The 20,000-nt window shown below is 46.3% G+C and overlaps 1 protein-coding gene across 1 annotated transcript in view; it reads left to right on the top strand.

Moving 5' to 3' along the window:
- LOC106577890 (arrestin red cell) overlaps positions 1 to 20,000 on the top strand; it is a 79,485-nt gene that overhangs the window by 412 nt on the left and 59,073 nt on the right. The gene's annotated exons all lie outside the window — the stretch shown is intronic.

The following is a 20,000-nucleotide window of genomic DNA, read 5'->3' as shown; positions in this document are numbered from 1 at the left end:
ACAGCCTAGGAACAGTGTGTTAACTGCCTTGTTCAGGGGCAGAATGACAGATTTTTACCTTGTCAGCTCGGGGATTCAATCTAGTAACCTTTCAGTTAGTGGCCCAACGCTCTGACCACTAGGCTACCTGCCGCCCCTACAAGACTCCGGACAGAAAACGGTTTTCACATAAGTCAATCAAGGACTGCCTGCACATCAAAATCACATTCATCTCACCAGACATCCACAAGGTTGTGTCTGAGGGGGAAATGCAACTTTTCTCATTAAGTAACTTAGTGGCCTATATGACTGTATTTAGTAAATACTAATATTATTGTGAGAGGTTATCCAGGGATGTTTATGTCTGACAGTATTTAGTAAATACTAATATTATTGTGAGAGGTTATCCAGGGATGTTTATGTCTGACAGTATTTAGTAAATACTAATATTATTGTGAGAGGTTATCCAGGGATATTTAGGTCTGACAGTATTTAGTAAATACTAATATTATTGTGAGAGGTTATCCAGGGATATTTAGGTCTGACAGTATTTAGTAAATACTAATATTATTGTGAGTACTTATCCAGGGATATTTAGGTCTGACAGTATTTAGTAAATACTAATATTATTGTGAGTACTTATCCAGGGATATTTAGGTCTGACAGTATTTAGTAAATACTAATATTATTGTGAGTACTTATCCAGGGATATTTAGGTCTGACAGTATTTAGTAAATACTAATATTATTGTGAGTACTTATCCAGGGATATTTAGGTCTGACAGTATGTTTTGTTTGTTCAGCCGTTTCAGGAGCAGGCTATCCTCATACATACATTCAGACACAGACATCGCCTTTTTTTCTTTACATTATTAGCATGTTACATTTTTATCCAGTTGCAATTGTAAGTAAGCCTAATAAAACAAATCTCACTTCGATTAGGCCATCTTTTCTTTTCTTTATAAGATGCTGTTAAGCCTCATAGCCTACCTCAGCCAGTTAAGTTATTTTATATAGGTCTAGGTCAGATGAAATATACTCAAATTAAGCCCTCATTGTTTGTAAAGTCAAATTAAAATGAAGATTATTGATGAAATGAATTACTCGACTGGTGTAGGTTTTCTCCATCTGTTGCTGTGCGCCACTTGCAACACACGCTATATTTTCAGCACCAGGTGCTGTTCACATCCTATTGATTGTGCTATATTTGCAGCTTTACCTTTCAGCACCACAAAGTGGTCCGCTGCCTTCTTTATTAGTTGACTGTCTCCTGCATTCTCTCTCCTCCTGCAGTTCCATTTCAAATGCAGATTTAGCGTTATTTAGGGAGGGTAACTTCCTTCTTGGGAAATTGCATTTGGGACTTGAGAATATTTTATGATATATCTTTTTTTTAATGAAAACCCCATTTATAACTAATTTGGGAGGTACCTCGACCTAAACATCAGCGCCACAGGTAACTTCCACAAGGATGTGAACGATCTGAGAGACAAGACAAGAAGGGCCTTCTATGCCATCAAAAGGAACATAAAATTCAACATCCCAATTAGGATCTGGATAAAAATACTTGAATCAGTTATAGAACCCATTGCCCTTTATGGTTGTGAGGTCTGGGGTCCGCTCACCAACCAAGAATTCACAAAATGAGACAAACACCAAATTGAAATTCTGCATGCAGAATTCTGCAAAAATATCCTCTGTGTACAACGTAGAACACCAAATAATGCATGCAGAGCAGAATTAGGCCGATACCCACTAATGATCAAAATCCAGAAAAGAGCCGTTAAATTCTACAACCACCTAAAAGGAAGCGATTCCCAAACCTTCCATAACAAAGCCATCACCTACAGAGAGATGAACCTGGAGAAGAGTCCCCTAAGCAAGCTGGTCCTGGGGCTCTGTTCACAAACACAAACAGACCCCACAGAGCCCCAGGACAGCAACACAATTAGACCCAACCAAATCATGAGATAACAAAAAGAGAATTACTTGACACATTAACTAGAATGCTATTTGGCCCTAAACAGAGAGAACACAGTGGCAGAATACCTGACCACTGTGACTGACCCAAACTTAAGGACTGCTTTGACTATGTACAGACTCAGTGAGCATTGCCTTGCTATTGAGAAAGGCCGCCGTAGGCAGACCTGGCTCTCAAGAGAAGACAGGCTATGTGCACACTGCCCACAAAATGAGGTGGAAACTGAGCTGCACTTCCTAACCTCCTGCCAAATGTATGACCATATTAGAGACACATATTTCCCTCAGATTCACAGATCCACAAAGAATTAGAAAACAAACCCATTTTGATAAACTCCCATATCTACTGGGTGAAATACCACAGTGTGCCATCACAGATGTAAGATGTGTGACCTGTTGCCACAAGAAAAAGTCAACCAGTGAAGAATATATTTATGTTTATTTATTTTCCCTTTTGTACTTTAACTATTTGCACATAGTTACAGCACTGTATATAGACATAATGTGACATTTGAAATGTCTTTATTCATTTGGAATGTTTGTGAGTGTAATGTTTATTTTAAATTTTTTATGATGCCCACACATATACTGTGTGTGTTAGTGTGTGTGTGGACATCATATCTCTACATATACTGTGTGTGTTAGTGTGTGTGTGGACATCATATCTCTACATATACTGTGTGTGTTAGTGTGTGTGTGGACATCATATCTCTACATATACTGTGTGTGTTAGTGTGTGTGTGGACATCATATCTCTGCATATACTGTGTGTGTTAGTGTGTGTGTGGGTATCATATCTCTACATATACTGTGTGTGTTAGTGTGTGTGTGGACATCATATCTCTGCATATACTGTGTGTGTTAGTGTGTGTGTGGGCATCATATCTCTACATATACTGTGTGTGTTAGTGTGTGTGTGTGGGCATCATATCTTTACATATACTGTGTGTGTGTGTGTGTGTGGGCATCATATCTTTACATATACTGTGTGTGTTAGTGTGTGTGTGTGTGTGGACATCATATCTCTACATATACTGTGTGTGTTAGTGTGTGTGTGTGTGTGTGTGTGTGTGTGGACATCATATCTTTACATATACTGTGTGTGTTAGTGTGTGTGTGTGTGTGGGCATCATATCTTTACATATACTGTGTGTGTGTGTGTGTGTGTGTGGACATCATATCTCTACATATACTGTGTGTGTTAGTGTTAGTGTGTGTGTGTGTGTGTGTGGACATCATATCTCTACATTTAGTGTGTGTGTGTGCATCATATCTTTACATATACTGTGTGTGTTAGTGTGTGTGTGTGGGCATCATATCTCTACATATACTGTGTGTGTTAGTGTGTGTGTGTGTGTGTGTGTGGACATCATATCTCTACATATACTGTGTGTGTGTGTGTGTGTGTGGGCATCATATCTCTACATATACTGTGTGTGTTAGTGTGTGTGTGTGTGGGCATCATATCTTTACATATACTGTGTGTGTTAGTGTGTGTGTGTGGACATCATATCTTTACATATACTGTGTGTGTTAGTGTGTGTGTGGGCATCATATCTTTACATATACTGTGTGTGTTAGTGTGTGTGTGTGGGCATCATATCTCTACATATACTGTGTGTGTTAGTGTGTGTGTGTGTGTGTGTGTGGACATCATATCTCTACATATACTGTGTGTGTTAGTGTGTGTGTGTGGACATCATATCTTTACATATACTGTGTGTGTTAGTGTGTGTGTGTGGACATCATATCTTTACATATACTGTGTGTGTTAGTGTGTGTGTGGGCATCATATCTTTACATATACTGTGTGTGTTAGTGTGTGTGTGGACATCATATCTTTACATATACTGTGTGTGTTAGTGTGTGTGTGTGTGTGTGGGCATCATATCTCTACATATACTGTGTGTGTTAGTGTGTGTGTGTGGGCATCATATCTCTACATATACTGTGTGTGTTAGTGTGTGTGTTAGTGTGTGTGTGTGGGCATCATATCTCTACATATACTGTGTGTGTTAGTGTGTGTGTGTGTGTGTGGGCATCATATCTCTACATATACTGTGTGTGTTAGTGTGTGTGTGTGGGCATCATATCTCTACATATACTGTGTGTGTTAGTGTGTGTGTTAGTGTGTGTGTGTGGGCATCATATCTCTACATATACTGTGTGTGTTAGTGTGTGTGTGTGTGTGTGTGTGGACATCATATCTCTACATATACTGTGTGTGTGTGTGTGTGTGTGTGGGCATCATATCTCTACATATACTGTGTGTGTTAGTGTGTGTGTGTGTGGGCATCATATCTTTACATATACTGTGTGTGTTAGTGTGTGTGTGTGGACATCATATCTTTACATATACTGTGTGTGTTAGTGTGTGTGTGTGTGTGGGCATCATATCTCTACATATACTGTGTGTGTTAGTGTGTGTGTGTGTGTGTGTGTGTGGGCATCATATCTCTACATATACTGTGTGTGTTAGTGTGTGTGTGTGTGTGGATATCATATCTCAGCATATACTGTGTGTGTTAGTGTGTGTGTGTGGGCATCATATCTCTACATATACTGTGTGTGTTAGTGTGTGTGTGGACATCATATCTTTACATATACTGTGTGTGTGTGTGTGTGTGTGTGTGTGGACAACATATCTTTACATATACTGTGTGTGTGTGTGTGTGTGGGCATCATATCTCTACATATACTGTGTGTGTTAGTGTGTGTGTGTGTGTGTGGATATCATATCTCTACATATACTGTGTGTCTTAGTGTGTGTGTGTGGACATCATATCTTTACATATACTGTGTGTGTTAGTGTGTGTGTGTGTGTGTGTGGACATCATATCTCTACATATACTGTGTGTGTTAGTGTGTGTGTGGGCATCATATCTTTACATATACTGTGTGTGTTAGTGTGTGTGTGTGTGTGTGTGGACATCATATCTCTACATATACTGTGTGTGTTAGTGTGTGTGTGTGGACATCATATCTCTACATATACTGTGTGTGTTAGTGTGTGTGTGGGCATCATATCTTTACATATACTGTGTGTGTTAGTGTGTGTGGACATCATATCTTTACATATACTGTGTGTGTTAGTGTGTGTTTGTGTGTGTGGGCATCATATCTCTACATATACTGTGTGTGTTAGTGTGTGTGTGTGGACATCATATCTTTACATATACTGTGTGTGTTAGTGTGTGTGTGTGTGTGTGGGCATCATATCTCTACATATACTGTGTGTGTTAGTGTGTGTGTGGACATCATATCTCTACATATACTGTGTGTGTTAGTGTGTGTGTGTGTGTGTGTGTGTGTGGGCATCATATCTCTACATATACTGTGTGTGTTAGTGTGTGTGTGTGTGTGTGGATATCATATCTCTACATATACTGTGTGTCTTAGTGTGTGTGTGTGGACATCATATCTCTACATATAGTGTGTGTGTTAGTGTGTGTGTGGACATCATATCTCTACATATACTGTGTATGTGTGTGTGTGTGTGTGTGTGTGTGTGTGTGTGTGTGTGTGTGTGTGTGTGTGTGTGTGTGTGGGACAACATATCTTTACATATACTGTGTGTGTTAGTGTGTGTGTGTGTGTGTGTGTGTGGGCATCATATCTCTACATATACTGTGTGTGTTAGTGTGTGTGTGTGTGGGCATCATATCTTTACATATACTGTGTGTGTGTGTGTGTGTGTGTGGGGGCATCATATCTCTACATATGCTGTGTGTGTTAGTGTGTGTGTGTGTGTGGACAACATATCTTTACATATACTGTGTGTGTTAGTGTGTGTGTGTGGACATCATATCTCTACATATAGTGTGTGTGTTAGTGTGTGTGTGGACATCATATCTCTACATATACTGTGTATGTGTGTGTGTGTGTGTGTGTGTGTGTGTGTGTGTGTGTGTGTGTGTGTGTGTGTGTGTGTGTGGACAACATATCTTTACATATACTGTGTGTGTTAGTGTGTGTGTGTGTGTGTGTGTGTGGGCATCATATCTCTACATATACTGTGTGTGTTAGTGTGTGTGTGTGTGGGCATCATATCTTTACATATACTGTGTGTGTGTGTGTGTGTGTGTGGGGGCATCATATCTCTACATATGCTGTGTGTGTTAGTGTGTGTGTGTGTGTGGACAACATATCTTTACATATACTGTGTGTGTGTGTGTGTGTGTGTGTGTGGGCATCATATCTTTACATATACTGTGTGTGTGTGTGTGTGTGTGTGTGTGTGTGTGTGTGTGTGTGTGTGTGTGTGTGTGTGTGTGTGTGTGTGTGATCTGTCCATTCCTGTCTTCTACCTGATCTGTCCATTCCTGTCTTCTACCTGATCTGTCCATTCCTGTCTTCTACCTGATCTGTCCATTCCTGTCCTCTACCTGATCTGTCCATTCCTGTCTTCTACCTGATCTGTCCATTCCTGTCTTCTACCTGATCTGTCCATTCCTGTCTTCTACCTGATCTGTCAATTCCTGTCCTCTACCTGATCTGTCCATTCCTGTCTTCTACCTGATCTGTCCATTCCTGTCCTCTACCTGATCTGTCCATTCCTGTCTTCTACCTGATCTGTCCATTCCTGTCTTCTACCTGATCTGTCCATTCCTGTCTTCTACCTGATCTGTCAATTCCTGTCTTCTACCTGATCTGTCCATTCCTGTCTTCTACCTGATCTGTCCATTCCTGTCCTCTACCTGATCTGTCCATTCCTGTCTTCTACCTGATCTGTCCATTCCTGTCTTCTACCTGATCTGTCCATTCCTGTCCTCTACCTGATCTGTCCATTCCTGTCTTCTACCTGATCTGTCCATTCCTGTCTTCTACCTGATCTGTCCATTCCTGTCTTCTACCTGATCTGTCCATTCCTGTCCTCTACCTGATCTGTCCATTCCTGTCTTCTACCTGATCTGTCCATTCCTGTCTTTACCTGATCTGTCCATTCCTGTCTTCTACCTGACCTGTCCATTCCTGTCTTCTACCTGATCTGTCCATTCCTGTCTTCTACCTGATCTGTCCATTCCTGTCTTCTACCTGATCTGTCCATTCCTGTCTTCTACCTGATCTGTCCATTCCTGTCTTCTACCTGATCTGTCTTCTACCTGATCTGTCTTCTACCTGATCTGTCCATTCCTGTCTTCTACCTGATCTGTCCATTCCTGTCCTCTACCTGATCTGTGCATTCCTGTCTTCTACCTGATCTGTCCATTCCTGTCTTCTACCTGATCTGTCTTCTACCTGATCTGTCTTCTACCTGATCTGTCCATTCCTGTCTTCTACCTGATCTGTCCATTCCTGTCCTCTACCTGATCTGTGCATTCCTGTCTTCTACCTGATCTGTCCATTCCTGTCTTTACCTGATCTGTCCATTCCTGTCTTCTACCTGATCTGTCCATTCCTGTCTTCTACCTGATCTGTCCATTCCTGTCCTCTATCTGATCTTTCCATTCCTGTCCTCTACCTGATCTGTCCATTCCTGTCCTCTACCTGATCTGTCCTCTACCTGATCTGTCTTCTACCTGATCTGTCCATTCCTGTCTTCTACCTGATCTGTCCATTCCTGTCTTCTACCTGATCTGTCCATTCCTGTCTTCTACCTGATCTGTCCATTCCTGTCCTCTACCTGATCTGTGCATTCCTGTCTTCTACCTGATCTGTCCATTCCTGTCTTCTACCTGATCTGTCCATTCCTGTCTTCTACCTGATCTGTCCATTCCTGTCCTCTACCTGATCTGTCTTCTACCTGATCTGTCCATTCCTGTCTTCTACCTGATCTGTCCATTCCTGTCTTCTACCTGATCTGTCCATTCCTGTCTTCTACCTGATCTGTCCATTCCTGTCTTCTACCTGATCTGTCAATTCCTGTCCTCTACCTGATCTGTCCATTCCTGTCTTCTACCTGATCTGTCCATTCCTGTCTTCTACCTGATCTGTCCATTCCTGTCCTCTATCTGATCTTTCCATTCCTGTCCTCTACCTGATCTGTCCTCTACCTGATCTGTCTTCTACCTGATCTGTCCATTCCTGTCTTCTACCTGATCTGTCCATTCCTGTCCTCTACCTGATCTGTCCATTCCTGTCTTCTACCTGACCTGTCCATTCCTGTCTTCTACCTGATCTGTCCATTCCTGTCTTCTACCTGATCTGTCCATTCCTGTCTTCTACCTGATCTGTCCAGTCCTGTCCTCTACCTGATCTGTCCATTCCTGTCCTCCACCTGATCTGTCCTCTACCTGATCTGTCCTCTACCTGTGAATGGATTAACAGAAGAGCTTAGTACCTCTTTAATTGATTAACTGTGCTTGCCTCTATCACACACACACACACACACACGCACACACACACACACGCATGCACACGCACGCACGCACGCACGCACGCACACACACACACACACACACACACACACACACACACACACACACACACACACACACACACACACACACACACACACACACACACACACACACACACACACACACACACACACCTTTCCTATCAGTTGTGCATTTATTAGGATTAATGTGTTTGTTGTCCTTGAATGATTGATGATTGCAGGGACCACAGGTGTTGGCTGTGTACAGCTTCCCTCTAGTGTCACCTCTGCTTTCCTCCCCATCGTTCTGCTCCCCATCTCTCAGCTTCCCTCTAGTGTCACCTCTGCTTTCCTCCCCATCGTTCTCTCTCTCTCTCTCTCTCTCTCCCTCCGTCTCTCCTACTCGTCATCACTCCTTTATTTTTCTCTCCCCCCAGCTGTCTCTTGTTTGTCTGGCCCCCCTCAGGGCCAGTGGTTATGTTCCAAATGGCCCCTATTCCCTATAAAGTGCACTACTTTTGACCAGGGCCCATAACCCATTCCCTATAAAGTGCACTATTGCAGGGTGCTATTTGGGATGCTGACAGGGTGAAATGAGACATTGGGCTCTAAATGAATGTTCTGTCTGGGGGGGGGGGGGGGTGAAAAGATGGAGGGAGACAGAGAAGAATAAATGAAGGGAGAGAGTGAGAGCCAAAGATAGACATTGAATTCTCAATTACAGCTCCCAGGGAAGCTGAAGGGAGGTACAGCTGGGGCCGTATGTATCAAGTGTCTCTGAGAAGGACTGCTGATTTAGGATCAGTTTAGCTTTTTGGATTATTAAAATGGACTACTGATCCTAGATCACAACTCCTACTTGATACATACGGCCTCTGGTGTTGGCTGAGAGGAGTGGAGAGGAAGAGTCCCGGAAGGACGGGGACTCTGTTTCTCCTCCTCTCCCTAGGTGTTCTGACAGGTGATCAGTACCAGAGACTCTGGTCTTACACACACACACACACACACACACACACACACACACACACACACACACACACACACACACACACAGACAGACAGACAGACAGACAGACAGACAGACAGACAGACAGACAGACAGACAGACAGACAGACAGACAGACAGACAGTTAGTTTAACCCAGGTAGCTAGTCTCGCCCTATTCAGACAGACAGACAGACAGACAGACAGACAGACAGACAGACAGACAGACAGACAGACAGACAGACAGACAGACAGACACACAGACACACAGACACACAGACACACAGACACACAGACACACAGTTTAACCCAGGTAGCTAGTCTCGTCCTATTCAGACACACAGACAGACAGACAGACAGACAGACAGACAGACAGGTAGCTAGTCTCGTCCTATTCAGACACACAGACAGACAGACAGACAGACAGACAGACAGACAGACAGACAGACAGACAGACAGACAGACAGACAGACAGACAGACAGACAGGTAGCTAGTCTCGTCCTATTCAGACACACAGACAGACAGACAGACAGACAGACAGACAGACAGACAGACAGACAGACAGACAGGTAGCTAGTCTCATCCTATTCAGACACACAGACAGACAGACAGACAGACAGACAGACAGACAGACAGACAGACAGACAGACAGACAGACAGACAGACAGACAGGTAGCTAGTCTCGTCCTATTCAGACACACAGACAGACAGACAGACAGGTAGCTAGTCTCATCCTATTCAGACACACAGACAGACAGACAGACAGACAGACAGACAGACAGACAGACAGACAGGTAGCTAGTCTCATCCTATTCAAATCATGCAGCTCCAATATTGACGCACTAGTATCAAGTGTGTGTCTGTTTCCCCGTCTCTCGTTTCTCTCTCTCTCTGTCTGTTTGTTTGTCTGTGTGTGTGTGTGTGTGTGTGTGTGTGTGTGTGTGTGTGTGTGTGTGTGTGTGTGTGTGTGTGTGTGTGTGTGTGTGTGTGTGTGTGTGTGTGTGTGTGTGTGTGTGTGTGTATTTATTTTATTGGCGCTGCGCCCCTGTGTGTGTTTGCTCTCTGGTGACATCAATGTGTAGGGACGTAATTTTAGGACAGTAAAACCATTGTGTGTTGTTATCAATGTGTGTGTGTTGACTAAAAGTGACTGATGGGGTTCATAGCCTGGTTGTCATGAAACAGAAAGAAATAGGCAGGCAGGCAGCAGGCAGGCAGGCAGGCTGGCAGGCAGGCAGGCAGGCAGGCAGGCAGGCAGGCAGGCAGCAGGCAGGCAGGCAGGCAGGCAGCAGGCAGGCAGCAGGCAGGCAGGCAGGCAGCAGGCAGGCAGGCAGGCAGGCAGGCAGCAGGCAGGCAGCAGGCAGGCAGGCAGGCAGGCAGGCAGCAGGCAGGCAGCAGGCAGGCAGGCAGCAGGCAGCAGGCAGGCAGGCAGCAGGCAGGCAGCAGGCAGGCAGGCAGGCAGGCAGGCAAGCAGGCAGGCAGGCAGGCAGGCAGGCAGCAGGCAGGCAGCAGGCAGGCAGGCAGGCAGGCAGGCAGCAGGCAGCAGGCAGGCAGGCAGGCAGGCAGGCAGCAGGCAGGCAGCAGGTAGGCAACAGGGAGCAGGCAGCAGGCAGGCAGGCAGGCAAGCAGGCAGGCAACAGGCAGGCAGAAGGCAGGCAGCAGGCAGGCTGGCAGCAGGCAGGCTGGCAGGCATGCAGGCAGGCAGCAGGCTGGCAGGCAGGCAGGCAGCAGGCAGGCATCAGGCTGGCAGGCAGGCAGGCAGTTCCTATAAATAACTGCTGATATGAAGAATCGTAGATGAGAACAGATAGCTGTGAGTGTATCAGAGACGTAACAATTTATAAGCCTTGTCATAAGACTTATAAGATGAATTGTCAGTACTCCAACCATAACAAACATCACACCCTGTATCATTGGTTTGGGGTGACTTCTACCTACCATGGAACAAGTGTATACTCTGTATTCCGAAAGTATTCAGACCCCTTGACTTTCTCCACATTTTGTTACGTTACAGCCTTATTCTAAAATTGATTAAATAGTTTTTTTCCCTCATCAATCTACACACAATACCCCACAATGACAAAGCAAAACCAGGTTTTTAGAAATTTTAGCAAATGTATTATAAATAAAAAACTTCAATATCACATTTACATAAGTATTCAGACCCTCAGTACTTTGTTGAAGCACCTTTGGCAGTGATTACAGCCTTGAGTCTTCTTGGGTTTGACGCTACAAGCTTGGCACACCTGTATTTGGGGAGTTCCTCCCATTATTCTCTGCAGATCCTCTCAAGCTCTGTCAGGTTGGATGGGGAGCGTCGCTGCACAGCTATTTTCAAGTCTCTCCAGATATTTTCGATCGGGTTCAAGTCTGAGCTCTGGCTGGGCCACTCAAGGACATTCAGAGACTTGTCCCGAAGCCACTCCTGCATTGTCTTGGCTGTGTGCTTAGGGTTGTTGTCCTGTTGGAAGGTGAACCTTGGCCCCAGTCTGAAGTCCTGAGCCATCTGGAGCAGGTTTTCATCAAGGATCTCTCTGTACTTTGCTCCATTCATTTTTGCCTCAATCCTGACTAGTCTCCCAGTCCCTGCTGCTGAAATACATGCCCACAGCATGATGCTGCCACCACCATGCTTCACCGTAGGGATGGTGCCAGGTTTCCTCCATATGTGACACTTGGCATTCAGGCCGAATAGTTAAATCTTGGTTTCATCAGACCAGAGAATCTTGTTTCTCAAGGTCTGAGTCTTTATGTGCCTTTTGGCAAACTCCAAGCGAGCTGTCATGTACCTTTTACTGAGGAGTGGCTTCCATCTGGCCACTCTACCATAAAGGCCTGATTGGTGGAGTGCTGCAGAGATGGTTGTCCTTCTGGAAGATTCTCCCATCTCCACAGAGGAACTCTAGAGCTCTGTCAGAGTTCACCTTTCTGACCAAGGCCCTTCTCCCCCGATTGCTCAGTTTGGCCGGGAGGCCAGCTCTAGGAAGAGTCTTGGTGGTTCCAAACTTCTTCCATTTAAGAATGATGGAGGCCACTGTGTTCTTGGGGACCTTCAATGCTGCAGACATTTTTTCGTACCCTTCCCCAGATCTGTGCTTCGACACAATCCTGTCTCTGAGTTCTACGGACAATTCCTTCGACCTCATGGCTTGGTTTTTGCTCTGACATGTACTGTCAACTGTGGGAACTTATATAGACAGGTGTGTGCCTTTCCAAGTCATGTCCAATCAATTGAATTTACCACAGGTGGACTCCAATCAAGTTGTAGAAACATCTCAAGGATGATCAATTGAAACAGGATGCACCTGAGCTCAATTTTGAGTCTCATAGCAAAGGGTCTGAATACTTATATAAATAAGGTATTTCTGGGGTGCTTTGGTAATACATTTACAAACATTTCTAAAAACCTGTTTTTACTTTGTCATTATGGGGTAGTATGTGTAGATTGAGGACATTCTTTTATGTAATCCATTTTAGAATAAGGCTGTAGCGTAACAAAAGTTGGAAAAGGTTAAGGGGTCTGAATACTTTCCGAAGGCACTGTATTTCCGCTGCGGTAGTTGAGTATGAGTTGTGTTGTATTATGTTGGCCATGGTCATATCATTATGCAGTAAGGTCTATCTAATACACTCTAGTCTACCTTGTCTTTCTGGTCTATCTAATACACTCTAGTCTACCTTGTCTTTCTGGTCTATCTAATACACTCTAGTCTACCTTGTCTTTCTGGTCTATCTAATACACTCTAGTCTACCTTGTCTTTCTGGTCTATCTAATACACTAGTCTACCTTGTCTTTCTGGTCTATCTAATACACTAGTCTAGCTTGTCTTTCTGGTCTATCTAATACACTAGTCTAGCTTGTCTTTCTGGTCTATCTAATACACTAGTCTAGCTTGTCTTTCTGGTCTATCTAATACACTAGTCTAGCTTGTCTTTCTGGTCTATCTAATACACTCCAGTCTACCTTGTCTTTCTGGTCTATCTAATACCCTAGTCTAGCTTGTCTTTCTGGTCTATCTAATACACTCTAGTCTAGCTTGTCTTTCTGGTCTATGTAATACACTCTAGTCTAGCTTGTCTTTCTGGTCTATGTAATACACTCTAGTCTAGCTTATCTTTCTGCTGTCTTCTTTCTCCTTCTTGCTTTCTACCCCCTTTTTGTATTTATCCTCTCCCCCCTTCTCCCTCGTTCCACTGCTCTAATCCCTTTAACTGGCCTATGGTTGCCGTGCATTGTGGTTATTGTAGTTTTTATAAATGTGCTTAGAGAGAGGAGGAGAGAGATTTGGTCTATTACTTTCACTCTCTCACTTTTTCTCTCCCCGTCTCTCTCTCTCACACTTTTTCTCTCCCTACCTCTCTCTCACTTGTGTGGGGTCAAGATAAGCAAAAGGCTTTGTCTCATGCAAAATGTGTGTGTGTGTGTGTGTGTGTGTGTGTGTGTGTGTGTGTGTGTGTGTGTGTGTGTGTGTGTGTGTGTGTGTGTGTGTGTGTGTGTGTGTGTGTGTGTGTGTGTGTCTGTGTCGCGTACACATATTTAGCAGTAGTTTAGCAGTAGTGTAATGAAAAGCGTATGTTCCTAGCTCCGACAGTGCAGTAATATCTAACAATACAAAACAACACACTTAAATCCCAAAAATAAACCAAATATAGAAATATTAGAAAGAGCGATGTCAGAGTCCGGAATATAAATATATATTGATGATGGTGTGTATAGACAGTATGGACAGTACATGAATAGAAAAGGTGTGTACAGCAGTAGTTATATAGGATGAGCCTGGACTAGAATACAGTATATACAGCTGAAGTCGGAAGTTCACATACACCTTAGCCAAATACATTTAAACTCAGTTTTTCACAATTCCTGACATTTAATCCTAGTAAAAATTCCCTGTTTTAGGTCAGTTAGGATCACCACTTTATTTTAAGAATGTGAAATGTTCGAATAATAGTAGAGAGAATGATTTATTTCAGCTTTTATTTCTTTCATTACATTCCCAGTGGGTCAGAAGTTTACATACACTCAATTAGTATTTGATAGCATTGCCTTTAAATTGTTTAACTTGGGTCAAACATTTCGGGTAGCCTTCCACAAGCTTCCCACAAGAAGTTGGGTGAATTTTGGCCCATTCCTCCTGACAAAGCTGGTGTAACTGATTCAGGTTTGTAGGCCTCCTTGCTCGCACACACTTTTTCAGTTCTGCCCACAAATTGTCTATAGGATTGAGGTCAGGGCTTTGTGATGGCTACTCCAATACCTTGACTTTGTTGTCCTTAAGCCATTTTGGCACAACTTTGGAAGTATGCTTGGGGTCATTGTCCATTTGGAAGACCCATTTGCGACCAAGCTTTAACTTCCTGACTGATGTCTTGAGATGTTGCTTCAATATATCCACATCATTTTCCTGCCTCAGGATGTCATCTATTTTGTGAAGTGCACCAGTCCCTCCTGCAGCAAAGCACCCCCACAACATGATGCTGCCACCCCCGTGCTTCACGGTTGGGATGGTGTTCTTCGGCTTGCAAGGATCCCCCTTTTTCCTCCAAACATAACGATGGTCATTATGGCCAAAAAGTTCTGTTTTTGTTTTATCAGACCAGAGGACATTTCTCCAAAAAGTACGATCTTTGTCCTCATGTGCAGTTGCAAACCGTAGTCTGGCATTTTTATGGCAGTTTTGGAGCAGTGGCTTCTTCCATGCTGAGCGGCCTTTCAGGTTATGTCGACATAGGACTCGTTTTACTGTGGATATATATACTTTTGTACCTGTTTCCTCCAGCATCTTCACAAGGTCCTTTGCTGTTGTTCTGGGATTGATTTGCACTTTTCGCACCAAAGTACGTTCATCTCTAGGAGACAGAACGCGTCTCCTTCCTGAGCGGTATGACAGCTGCGTGGTCCCATGGTGTTTATACTTGCGTACTATTGTTTGTACAGATGAACGTGGTACCTTCAGGCGTTTGGAAATGGATGTCTACAATTTTTTTCTGAGGTCTTGGCTGATTTCTTTTGATTTTCCCATGATGTCAAGGAAAGTGGCACTGAGTTTGAAGGTAGGCCTTGAAATACATCCACAGGTACACCTCCAATTGACTCAAATTATGTCTATTAGCGTATCAGAAGCTTCCCATGACACCTTTTTCTGGAATTTTCCAAGCAGTTTTAAGGCACAGTCAACTTAGTGTATGTAAACTTCTGACCCACTGGAATTGTGATACAGGGAATTATAAGTGAAATAATCTGTCTGTAAACAATTGTTGGAAAATTACTTGTGTCATGCACAAAGTAGATGTCCTAACAGACTTGCCAAAACTATAGTTTGTTAACAAGAAATTTGTGGAGGGGTTGAAAAACGAGTTTTAATGACTACGACCTAAGTTTATGTAAACTTCTGACTTCAACTGTACATATGAAATGGGTAAAACAGTATGTAATCATCAAGTGACCAGTGTTCCATGTCCATGTACAGCAGTGCTGGGTAGAGTACCGGCTGGTAGCCGGGTAGTAACAGTGACTAAGGTCCAGGGCAGGGTACCGGCTGGTAGACGGGTAGTAACAGTGACTAAGGTTCAGGGCAGGGTACCGGCTGGTAGCCGGGTAGTAACAGTGACTAAGGTCCAGGGCAGGGTACCGGCTGGTAGACGGGTAGTAACAGTGACTAAGGTCCAGGGCAGGGTACCGGCTGGTAGACGGGTAGTAACAGTGACTAAGGTTCAGGGCAGGGTACCGGCTGGTAGATGGGTAGTAACAGTGACTAAGGTTCAGGGCAGGGTACCGGCTGGTAGAAGTGGTAGTAACAGTGACTAAGGTCCAGGGCAGGGTACCGGCTGGTAGATGGGTAGTAACAGTGACTAAGGTCCAGGGCAGGGTACCGGCTGGTAGACGGGTAGTAACAGTGACTAAGGTCCAGGGCAGGGTACCGGCTGGTAGCCGGGTAGTAACAGTGACTAAGGTTCAGGGCAGGGTACCGGCTGGTAGACGGGTAGTAACAGTGACTAAGGTCCAGGGCAGGGTACCGGCTGGTAGATGGGTAGTAACAGTGACTAAGGTCCAGGGCAGGGTACCGGCTGGTAGACGGGTAGTAACAGTGACTAAGGTTCAGGGCAGGGTACCGGCTGGTAGACGGGTAGTAACAGTGACTAAGGTCCAGGGCAGGGTACCGGCTGGTAGACGGGTAGTAACAGTGACTAAGGTCCAGGGCAGGGTACCGGCTGGTAGACGGGTAGTAACAGTGACTAAGGTTCAGGGCAGGGTACCGGCTGGTAGACGGGTAGTAACAGTGACTAAGGTTCAGGGCAGGGTACCGGCTGGTAGACGGGTAGTAACAGTGACTAAGGTTCAGGGCAGGGTACCGGCTGGTAGACGGGTAGTAACAGTGACTAAGGTTCAGGGCAGGGTACCGGCTGGTAGCCGGGTAGTAACAGTGACTAAGGTTCAGGGCAGGGTACCGGCTGGTAGACGGGTAGTAACAGTGACTAAGGTCCAGGGCAGGGTACCGGCTGGTAGACGGGTAGTAACAGTGACTAAGGTTCAGGGCAGGGTACCGGCTGGTAGACGGGTAGTAACAGTGACTAAGGTTCAGGGCAGGGTACCGGCTGGTAGATGGGTAGTAACAGTGACTAAGGTTCAGGGCAGGGTACCGGCTGGTAGACGGGTAGTAACAGTGACTAAGGTCCAGGGCAGGGTACCGGCTGGTAGCCGGGTAGTAACAGTGACTAAGGTCCAGGGCAGGGTACCGGCTGGTAGACGGGTAGTAACAGTGACTAAGGTTCAGGGCAGGGTACCGGCTGGTAGATGGGTAGTAACAGTGACTAAGGTTCAGGGCAGGGTACCGGCTGGTAGCCGGGTAGTAACAGTGACTAAGGTTCAGGGCAGGGTACCGGCTGGTAGATGGGTAGTAACAGTGACTAAGGTCCAGGGCAGGGTACCGGCTGGTAGACGGGTAGTAACAGTGACTAAGGTTCAGGGCAGGGTACCGGCTGGTAGACGGGTAGTAACAGTGACTAAGGTTCAGGGCAGGGTACCGGCTGGTAGACGGGTAGTAACAGTGACTAAGGTTCAGGGCAGGGTACCGGCTGGTAGATGGGTAGTAACAGTGACTAAGGTTCAGGGCAGGGTACCGGCTGGTAGACGGGTAGTAACAGTGACTAAGGTTCAGGGCAGGGTACCGGCTGGTAGATGGGTAGTAACAGTGACTAAGGTTCAGGGCAGGGTACCGGCTGGTAGCCGGGTAGTAACAGTGACTAAGGTTCAGGGCAGGGTACCGGCTGGTAGACGGGTAGTAACAGTGACTAAGGTTCAGGGCAGGGTACCGGCTGGTAGCCGGGTAGTAACAGTGACTAAGGTTCAGGGCAGGGTACCGGCTGGTAGACGGGTAGTAACAGTGACTAAGGTTCAGGGCAGGGTACCGGCTGGTAGACGGGTAGTAACAGTGACTAAGGTCCAGGGCAGCGTACCGGCTGGTAGCCGGGTAGTAACAGTGACTAAGGTTCAGGGCAGGGTACCGGCTGGTAGATGGGTAGTAACAGTGACTAAGGTTCAGGGCAGGGTACCGGCTGGTAGACGGGTAGTAACAGTGACTAAGGTCCAGGGCAGGGTACCGGCTGGTAGCCGGGTAGTAACAGTGACTAAGGTCCAGGGCAGGGTACCGGCTGGTAGCCGGGTAGTAACAGTGACTAAGGTTCAGGGCAGGGTACCGGCTGGTAGATGGGTAGTAACAGTGACTAAGGTTCAGGGTAGGGTACCGGCTGGTAGCCGGGTAGTAACAGTGACTAAGGTTCAGGGCAGGGTACCGGCTGGTAGATGGGTAGTAACAGTGACTAAGGTCCAGGGCAGGGTACCGGCTGGTAGACGGGTAGTAACAGTGACTAAGGTTCAGGGCAGGGTACCGGCTGGTAGACGGGTAGTAACAGTGACTAAGGTTCAGGGCAGGGTACCGGCTGGTAGATGGGTAGTAACAGTGACTAAGGTTCAGGGCAGGGTACCGGCTGGTAGATGGGTAGTAACAGTGACTAAGGTTCAGGGCAGGGTACCGGCTGGTAGACGGGTAGTAACAGTGACTAAGGTCCAGGGCAGGGTACCGGCTGGTAGCCGGGTAGTAACAGTGACTAAGGTTCAGGGCAGGGTACCGGCTGGTAGACGGGTAGTAACAGTGACTAAGGTTCAGGGCAGGGTACCGGCTGGTAGACGGGTAGTAACAGTGACTAAGGTTCAGGGCAGGGTACCGGCTGGTAGACGGGTAGTAACAGTGACTAAGGTTCAGGGCAGGGTACCGGCTGGTAGACGGGTAGTAACAGTGACTAAGGTTCAGGGCAGGGTACCGGCTGGTAGCCGGGTAGTAACAGTGACTAAGGTTCAGGGCAGGGTACCGGCTGGTAGACGGGTAGTAACAGTGACTAAGGTCCAGGGCAGGGTACCGGCTGGTAGCCGGGTAGTAACAGTGACTAAGGTTCAGGGCAGGGTACCGGCTGGTAGCCGGGTAGTAACAGTGACTAAGGTTCAGGGCAGGGTACCGGCTGGTAGCCGGGTAGTAACAGTGACTAAGGTTCAGGGCAGGGTACCGGCTGGTAGATGGGTAGTAACAGTGACTAAGGTCCAGGGCAGGGTACCGGCTGGTAGACGGGTAGTAACAGTGACTAAGGTCCAGGGCAGGGTACCGGCTGGTAGCCGGGTAGTAACAGTGACTAAGGTCCAGGGCAGGGTACCGGCTGGTAGCCGGGTAGTAACAGTGACTAAGGTTCAGGGCAGGGTACCGGCTGGTAGCCGGGTAGTAACAGTGACTAAGGTTCAGGGCAGGGTACCGGCTGGTAGCCGGGTAGTAACAGTGACTAAGGTTCAGGGCAGGGTACCGGCTGGTAGACGGGTAGTAACAGTGACTAAGGTCCAGGGCAGGGTACCGGCTGGTAGCCGGGTAGTAACAGTGACTAAGGTTCAGGGCAGGGTACCGGCTGGTAGCCGGGTAGTAACAGTGACTAAGGTTCAGGGCAGGGTACCGGCTGGTAGCCGGGTAGTAACAGTGACTAAGGTTCAGGGCAGGGTACCGGCTGGTAGAAGTGGTAGTAACAGTGACTAAGGTCCAGGGCAGGGTACCGGCCGGTAGCCGGGTAGTAACAGTGACTAAGGTCCAGGGCAGGGTACCGGCTGGTAGATGGGTAGTAACAGTGACTAAGTTCCAGGGCAGGGTACCGGCTGGTAGCCGGGTAGTAACAGTGACTAAGGTTCAGGGCAGGGTACCGGCTGGTAGATGGGTAGTGGTGACTACAGTCTGATGGCCTGGAGACAGAAGCTGTTTACCTCTCCATCCCAGCCTCTCCATCTCCTCCTAGATGGTAGTGGGTGAACAGGCCGTGGCTCGAGTGGCTGAGGTCCTCCATCATCTCCTTGGACTTCCTGTGACATCGGGTGCTGTAGGTGTCCTGGAGGGCAGGTAGTGTCCCCAGTGATTCATTGGGCAGACTGGAGAGCGTTGTGTGTGTCAGCACCGCTGTCTGTACGTGTGTGTTTAGATAAGGTGTGTGTGTCTGTGTGTGACCTCTCTCCCACATCCCTGGGCTCAGTGGAACAACAATTGGAAAAATACCTCGACTGACAGACGGGGCAGGAAAATGTTTTTCACAAAGTCTGTGTGTGTGTGTGTGTGTGTGTGTGTGTGTGTGTGTGTGTGTGTGTGTGTGTGTGTGTGTGTGTGTGTGTGTGTGTGTGTGTGTGTGTGTGTGTGTGTGTGTGTGTGCAGCGTTT

Source organism: Salmo salar, chromosome 18 (assembly GCF_965601325.2).
Source record: "Salmo salar chromosome 18, fSalSal1, whole genome shotgun sequence".
Classification (NCBI taxonomy): domain Eukaryota; kingdom Metazoa; phylum Chordata; class Actinopteri; order Salmoniformes; family Salmonidae; genus Salmo; species Salmo salar.
The sequence above is the reverse complement of the archived record's forward strand: the minus strand, read 5'-3'. Positions and strand labels throughout refer to the sequence as shown.